Here is an 8,843-nt window from a genome sequence, read left to right as displayed (position 1 = left end):
AAATATCTAAGTCTCACATGGCTGCGCATATACCAAAATTGCATCAAATAATTCTTTATTATTTTAAACAGTTGCACATCTATACCTCGCTCATTCTAACACCGATTAATCTATATTGCAACACATATTACCATCATGCACATCTTTATTCTCTTTCTATTATGTATACACTAAGTCGCGCGTGAAAGAGCATTTCTTGCATACATTAAAATTCTATTTCTTCCATTCAAAGACTTTCTCATTAATATAAAATTACTTCTAAGCATAATTAGTCCTCATAGGACCCTTGATTCTCTAGTTGCCAACTCCTTCCATAATACTTTTTTTATCCCAACCGAATACCAACAAGATATTTGTCTTGCTTAGGTCCATCCGTCACGTGGGTGATTTATACCTTCACTTGTACTTGTAACTTTTGAGTTTACTTTAGATCTCAATTTGAATAACATCATATCTTACAAGTTCACTACGCAAATATTCATTTCACTTCCTCCTTGTGAAGCAAGTTTATCATCAATTCTCGAACATCAATGTACTTATTTTTGGAGAGAAACTACTTTTTCAACTTCTTCAAACATGTTTCTGCTTCTACTAAAAAATACTTTTTTCTCCTAAAAGCTTGGCCAAACTATTCAACTTTAAAAAATAATAATATTTTTTTTAAAAAATACTTTTTGATTTGGAAAAGCTTGGCCAGTGAAACTATAGGTTAATAAAGAAGAAATTGTAATATATTCCTTTGACAGAAAAAATAAGAATAAGAAATATATCAGTTTTTCGATTCTTCATATTAGAAGATAAGATACGAAATATGTCCTCTCTTTTTTTTTTTTTGAGAAACGAAATATATGTCTTGGTAAAATTGGTGGATGCTGATATATGCATTATAAAAGAAGCATGACAAAATTTAAATTTGATTACAGTCTTTTAACTTAAATATTTGTTCCACCATAAGAAGAAAGCAAAATAAAATTAACAGTTGCAATGTTTGATAAAATTTCTTTCCTCTTTTTCTTTCCCTGTAAACTTCCCAATCCAAACTCCAAAGGATACCGACTTTCTCTCTCTTTCCTCTTTTATCCTTCTTTAACTCCCATTCTTTATCTAATTTCCAAAACTAAATGTGCGAAATGAGGACCGTGGGCTAATATCACGTCCTTTATGTTAGGGTTGAAATAATTAGGTATTATACAAAAGCTAACAAAACATATCTTCAATGATGACAAATTAGACAACAAAGAGAAATCTACCAATAGAGACACAAAATATTTAACGTGATTCGGTTAATAAACTTACATCCACGTGTGAAGATAAACAATTCACTGTATAAAAAAGAGTACAAAATATCGAGAGAACAACCTCACAAAGAGGCACACACAAATGGTAGGATAAGACTTGTCTAAAAATATATTTTCTCATAAATAAGACTTTTAAATCCCTTATGGCTACATTATGGATGCTACTAAATGGGAAGGAAAGATCCTTAATTTATAAAAGTCAGAAATATTTTCATCCAAGAAAAAAGACTAGCTAATATGAGAGATTTACAATTCCTTTTAGGAAAAAAAAATACTCTGTTATGATAAATATGTTTCTTACCTTTAAAATCGGATAATAATTAAATTTATAAGTGGTTTTAAGGATATGTGATTTCACTTGGCACAAACTGAGAAATATGAGAATTGAAGTTAGAAATTAACTGTAAAATAAAGCAAACTAATGTAACGCGCAACTTTGACCCTCGAGCTAGGTCGCCCTCGAACTAACGGAGTATATTATTGAAAAGCAAGAACTGAACAACCGAGTAAGAGATCTTAAGAGAGAAAATGTAATATATTACTTTGCTATGCATGAATGTCCTTACAAAATGATTGGAACCCCTTTTATATAGTAGAGCAGTTCTACATATGGTACAATTCTAAATACAGAAGGAAATCTCCAGATTGGTTAATCAACCTGTCTTGACTTGATACGTGCCGAGATCTCCGCCACAATCCTCGCCCGGTCACGAATTCCTCGGCTTTCTGTTATTCGACTTAGCAGGCTTCCTTCGATCTCGCCAGATCTCTATCCTTCTCGGTCTCGACCTTAGCTAGTCTTTATCTCGATCAATCCCTGAATCACGAGCTAGGCAATATTTATTCATGTAACAATCCAATATAACTTGGGATTGAACCTCGGTCTCGATTAGCCCGATTTTGACCGCATACAGATAGTCCCCTTATTTTTTGGAGAGTAATGACAAGAAACAATTTGAGCCTTCGATCTTGACGTAATCGTTGTGACATAAGCAGTAGAAGTGACTGAAACGTCTAGTCGGTACAGTTTTTCAGGTATTTAATGCACGTCAGTCGACGGTCGGCCACTACCAGTTTTGAACCGTCGTTGCGAAACCGATAAATAGCCCCCTTCTTCATTATTTCAAACTTTACTTTCAAATATTTTTCATTCCAATCTCCATAGTTCTTTGCCTTCTTCAAAGCTTCCTATCTTCAGATCTCTGAGTTTCTTTACTTGCTCTTCCTAAAACACCAAATACTTCAGTCTCCATTCTTCTTTGCCCACAAAAACTAAATGGCCAAAACATCTAAAACTGTTCTACAGAAAGAGGCTGCTTCCTCATCTCGGCCGGCCGGCGACCAGTGGTGGAGCCAACAATGCAATATATTACGTTTTCTCTCTTAAGCTCTCTTATTTAGTTGTTCAGTTCTTGCTTTTCAATAATATACTCAGTTGGTTCAAGGGCGACCTAGCTCGAGGGTCAAAGTTGCGCGTTACATTGGCTTGCTTCATTTTACAGTTAATTTCTAACTTCAATTCTCATATTTCTCAGTTTGTGCCAAGTGAAATCACATATCCTTAAAACCACTTAAAAATTTAATTTTTATCCGATTTTAAGGGTAAATAGTTTGGCGTCCACCGTGGGGCTAATGATAATAGTGATTGCCTGGTGCTAATTTTCACAACACACACACTGCTTTATACTTGTTCTTGTAAGCATTTTAGATTCCAGGATCAGCATGTTGTACTCTCGAGCAGTACCCACACATATCGACATTGGCCTTGGTTTTCATGGCGAAAACGACAACGTAGCCGTCCCAGGAAACGAAGTGCTTCCAGTTGACCTCGAGGGAGTACCAGTTGCAGACCTCATCGACGTCAGTTCCCATGTTTCCCTGAATGCAAATCTGGGCGTCGACCCAAAAAATAGCGTCAGCAGATACGTTCGATCAGCCGGTCAGAATGCACAGGGCACCGAAGAAGGCCAAATCAATCTTCGAATAATATTCGAAATGTTGCAGGCTCAACAAGTTGTAATAGCACAACTTAAAAATCAGAACCACGCACCGAGTAGGGTCGAACCTGAGCCATCACAGGAAGTTGTTCACAGGGCCGAACCAGTACCGGGGAGGTCAAATGTGAATGAGTCAAGGATCGACCCCGCTATCTTGAAAATGTTCGAAGAGCTGGAACAAGTCACACTGGGCAAGAATCAGCCCGAACGAAAGGGATCCCACCAGAAATTACCACGCACAAACTGAATCTGGACCCTAAATTCCGCCCGGTGAAGCAAAAAAGAAGGCTCCAGTCCGAGGTCAAACATGCCTTCATCAAGGACGAGGTAACCAAACTTCTCAAAATAGGATCCATTCGGGAAGTAAAGTATCTCGAATGGTTAGCAAACGTAGTGGTAGTCCCTAAGAAGGGAAACAAACTTAGAATGTGTGTAAATTATAAAGACCTGAATAAAGCATGCCCCAAGGATTCATTTTCTTTGCCTAATATCGATCGTATGATCGATGCCACGGCCGGCCACGAGACTCTCAGTTTTCTTGATGCCTACTCCGGGTACAACCAGATACAGATGAACCCGGAGGATCAGGATAAGCCCTCGTTTATCACTAACTATGGTACCTACTTTTATAATGTAATGTCATTCGGTCTAAAAAATGCTGGTGCAACTTATCAACGCCTAGTAAACTGAATGTTCGAAGAACAAATAGGAAAATCAATGGAAGTTTATATTGATGACATGTTAATTAAGTCCCTGCGAGAAGATGACCATTTAAAGCATTTGCAAGAGACTTTCGGTATACTGAGGAAGTACAATATGAAGCTCAACCCCAAAAAGTGTGCATTCGGGGTTGGCTCAGGCAAGTTTCTTGGTTTCATGGTGTCCAATCGGGGAATCGAGATCAACCCCGATAAAATCAAAGCTATCGAGGATATCACAGTAGTAGATAATGTAAAGGTCATGCAGAGGATGAAGGGGCGGATAGCCGCCCTAGGACGATTCATTTCGAGATCCTCGGATAGGAGCCACCGATTCTTCTCGCTGCTTAAGAAGAAAAAGAGCAATTTTGCATGGACTCCGGAATGCCATCAGGCCTTGGATGAACTAAAGTGGTATTTATCGAGCCTGCCGCTGCTTCACACCCCGAAAGTGGACGAACGACTTTAAATATACTTGGCAGTCTCAAAGATAGCGGTAAGTGGAGTTCTGGTCCGAGAATAACATGGTATGCAATTCCCTGTCTATTATGTTAGTGGGACCTTAGGTGAGGCCGAAACTAGATATCCACACTTAGAAAAATTAGTGCTTGATTTAATAAGCACCTCTAGGAAACTAAAACTATATTTCTAATGTCATCCAATATGTGATGTAACAACTTATCCTCTTCGAAATATTTTGCACAAACCCGAGCATTCGGGTCAATTGGCCAAATGGGCCGTAGAAATTAGTGGGTACGATATTGAGTGTCGACCCCGAACCACCATCAAGTCTCAAATCATAGCGGACTTCGTGGCTAACTTTACGGCGGCCCTCATACCCGAGGTTGAAAAAGAACTACTGATAAAATTGGGTACATCTTCGGGAGTCTGGACCCTCTTTACGGACGGTGCTTCGAACGCGAAAAGGCCCGGATTGGGCATCGTACTAAAATCACCCACAGGTAATGTAGTTAGACAGTCTATCAGAACTACAAAATTAACTAACAATGAGGCCGAATATGAGGCTATGATTGCAGGTCTCGAACTAGCTAAAAGCTTGAAAGCGGAGATCATAGAGGCTAAGTGTGATCCCCTCCTCGTGGTAAACCAAGTTAACGGGACGTTTGAAGTCCAAGAAAACCGAATGCAGAGGTACTTGGAAAACTACAGGTGACTCTACATCGATTTAGGGAATGGACCTTGCAACATGTACCTCGAGAACAGAACAGTGAGGCCGACGCTCTTGCAAACTTAGGTTCATCGGTCGAAGATGACGAACCCAACTCGTGGACTTTCGTACAACTCATGAGATCGGTAATCGAAGAAGGTCACACCGAGGTAAACTCCACAAGTTTAACCTGGAATTGGAGAAACAAGTACATAGAGTACTTAAAGAACGGGAAGCTTCCATTAGATCCAAAGGAGTCGAGAGCTCTGCGCACAAAGGCAGCATGGTTCACTTTTTCCGAAGACGGAACGCTGTTTAGAAGGACATTCGATGGACCGTTGGCAATATGTTTGGGACCGGGAGTTACTGACTACATCCCACGGGAAGTTCACGAGGGCACTTGTGGAAATCATTCTGGTGCCGAATCGCAAGTCCACAAAGTAATCAGAGCAGGGTACTATTGGACCAATATAGGGAAGGATGCAAGGGAGTTCATTCGAAAGTGCGACAAATGCCAAAGGCATGCGCCCATGATTCATCAACCCGAGGAACTACTCCATTCGGTCCTGTCCCCATGGCCCTTCATGAAATGTATAATGGACATCACTGGCCCTCTCTCGTCGGCCCCAGGTAAGGCTCAGTTTATTTTGTTGATGACTGATTATTTCTCTAAATGGGTTGAAGCACAGACTTTCGAAAAAGTCAGAGAAAAGGAAGTCATAGACTTCATTTGGGACCAAATCTTATGTCGATTCGGGATGCCCTCTGAGATTGTATGTGATAATGGAAAACAATTCATCAGCAGCAAAGTAACTAAATTTCTCGAGGATCACAAGATCAAAAGGATCCTATCAACACCTTATCATCCCAGCGGGAATGGATAAGGCGAATCGACCAATAAAACCATCATCCAAATCTTAAGAAGAGATTGACCGACGCCAAAGAAAAATGGAGAGAAATACTACCCGAGGTTCTACGGGCATACCGCACAACATCGAAATCCAGTACCGGAGCAACACCGTTCTCGTTAGTTTATGGCGCCGAAGCTCTGATCCCAGTCGAGGTCGGAGAACCTAGCATCAGATTTTGATATGCAATAGAGGAGTCGAATAACGCAACCATAAATACGAGCCTAGAGGTGTTGGACGAAAGACGCATAGCCGCTCTCGTCCGATTGGCCGCCCAAAAATAGCGGATCGAAAGGTACTACAGTCGAAGAGCCAATCTTCAACATTTTAACATCGGGAACTTGGTGCTAAGAAATGTCACCCTCAACAACCGAAATCCGAATGAAAGGAAACTGGGTCCGAACTGGGAAGGACCGCACCAAGTTCTCGAAATCATCGAAAAAGGATCCTACAAGCTCGGCACGATGAATGGCGAACAACTGCTGAGCAATTGAAATGTATCGCAACTAAAATGATATTACTGCTAAGGTACGGTCCCTTCCATTTTCATTTATATTTTAAACTAACCCTTGCAGGTGTTCGACCAGAAACAACGATGGATTCTTCGACACGAAGCCTTTTAGGTCTGAAAGCACACGTTGCACTCTTTTTCCCTTAGACCGGTTTTGTCCCAAATGGGTTTTCCGGTGAGGTTTTTAATGAGGCAACCATTTATCATGCTAACTTAGAACAATTCAACAGTATCCGAGTTTTTTTACAATCAACCTCCAATACTGGGGGGCATTGCCCTCGAATGTCAACTTTGATGCGAAGAAATTACTCCATGGCAGCAGGGTCTCGATAGGAAAAATTTGTGAGGGACAAATGATCAAACAAACTGTGCCTGCGTAGTTTGCTCGAGCCCTGGCACAAAACATGTATGCATGTATAATTATTTATAAGGAGAAGTATTTTTCTTTACCGATATCTCATACCTTAGAAAAACTTTTCTACTTTACAATTTCATACTCTCGATCTATTATGTAAAAAGGATTAAGGGCCGACCATAACCAGAGTTCGGATAATTACCCCCACGCTCGGAGACTGTCGTTCGAAAAATAAACGAGTTCGAATTATTAAAACTCAGAGATCATAAGACCTTTTAGGCAACCCTTGATTTTTATAGGCCACGACCACCCCACTCGGGGACTGACACTTCGGGAAAGCTCAAAGTAAAACGGGAAAATAAGCCCAATGGGAAAATCCCGAACTAAAAAGTCTACGGCCGAATTAACACGGTTCGAAGACGTCCGAATTTTATAACAAAACAGGCCTTCGAATTCCCTCATAAACCGGTTAAAAGGGCTGCCCCCAGCAAAATCATAAAAGGTTTCGATAATATCAAGCATCGAAAATTCTAATGAGTACAAAATTGTTTGAACTCTCGAACAGTTCCTTATTGCATGCTAAGGCATTACAAGTTTTGCAAATACAAATGATAAAAAACTTTTTCAAGCCGAAAAGGGGAGAAAGCCATAAACAATATTTTTACAAAGGCTATATCGGCCTAATACAAAAGCCTAAGGACTGTTTTTGCTTTGGGTTCTAGAGACCATCCTCGCTCAAATAAAAAACCTAAGGGTTACCTTACTTCGAGTTCGAACAAGCACTCACTCGATCGTAAAGCCTAAGGGCTATACTAGTTAGGTTTCAATCAAATTGTCTAAACCTCGGACCTTAGAATGCAACTTCATAATTTTATAAGGAAGAAATTTTTTATATATATATGTCAAAAATCATTTACAAGGGCAACATGGCCCGATCAAATTTCTCTACAAAAGACCGAAATGGTCTTAAAAGAAACACAAAAAATACTAATCCTAAAGGACTTAGTCTTCTCCGGGAGCAGCATCTTCGCTCTCGAGGCCTTCTCTGCTTTTAGATCCGCTCATACTCCCAGAATTATCATCATCAGGAAAGGCCAACACTCTAGCTTCAGCTTCGAGCTCCTTAGCATTCTCGATCTCGGTTGTAAGATCGAAGCTACGAGCATGGATCTCCTCGAGAGTCTCCCTTCGAGACTGGCATTTAGCATGCTCAGCCACCCAGTTTGCTCGAGCCTGAGCAACTTCGGCAACCTTCTTTGCTCGAACCTAAGCAGCTTCAGCGTCAGATCGGTAGATGGCCACCATTACATCAGCATTAGCCTTGGCCGTTTTGACCTCCGATTTGGTCGCTGCAAGTCCTGTGGCCAGCCTCTCTCGATCTGAAGTTGCTGAACCTAAGCGAGACTGGAACTCCTCAATTTTTTGGCTTGCACCAAGGCCTTCTCTTTCAAGCTTTGGATTTGGGTCTCAACCGAGGCCATTTGAGCTCGGGCAGCTTCCTTTTCTGAGGTAAGGCGGTCCATGTTCTTCTTTCACGCCTCGGCCTTCGCTTTCACTGCGTCCACTTCCTCACAAAGCTGTCCGATCACATCGAGCTTTTGCTGGACCTGTGGGACCGAATTGTTAGCCACCACGCCCGAGTCAATGTCATTAACTTCAAAGATTCTTTTTACCTGCTCGGCAAGATCAGCTTGTTCTTTCTGAACTACTTCCAGCTCAGCCCGAAGTCCTTTTGCTTTTCCTTCTATCTGCTCACTGAGAAGCTTAAAGGCATCTCTTTCCTCAGTAAGCCCTCGATTTTCATCTTCGTACCGGCTCAGATCCCCTCGGGATAGGAAGAAAGTCTCGTGATGAAGTACAAAAGCCTACAAAAATAGAAAGAAGGAATTATACAAGGGGAGAAAAGTA

The sequence above is a fragment of the Nicotiana tabacum genome, chromosome 17, assembly GCF_000715075.1.
Source record: "Nicotiana tabacum cultivar K326 chromosome 17, ASM71507v2, whole genome shotgun sequence".
Lineage (NCBI taxonomy): Eukaryota > Viridiplantae > Streptophyta > Magnoliopsida > Solanales > Solanaceae > Nicotiana > Nicotiana tabacum.
The sequence above is the reverse complement of the archived record's forward strand: the minus strand, read 5'-3'. Positions refer to the sequence as shown.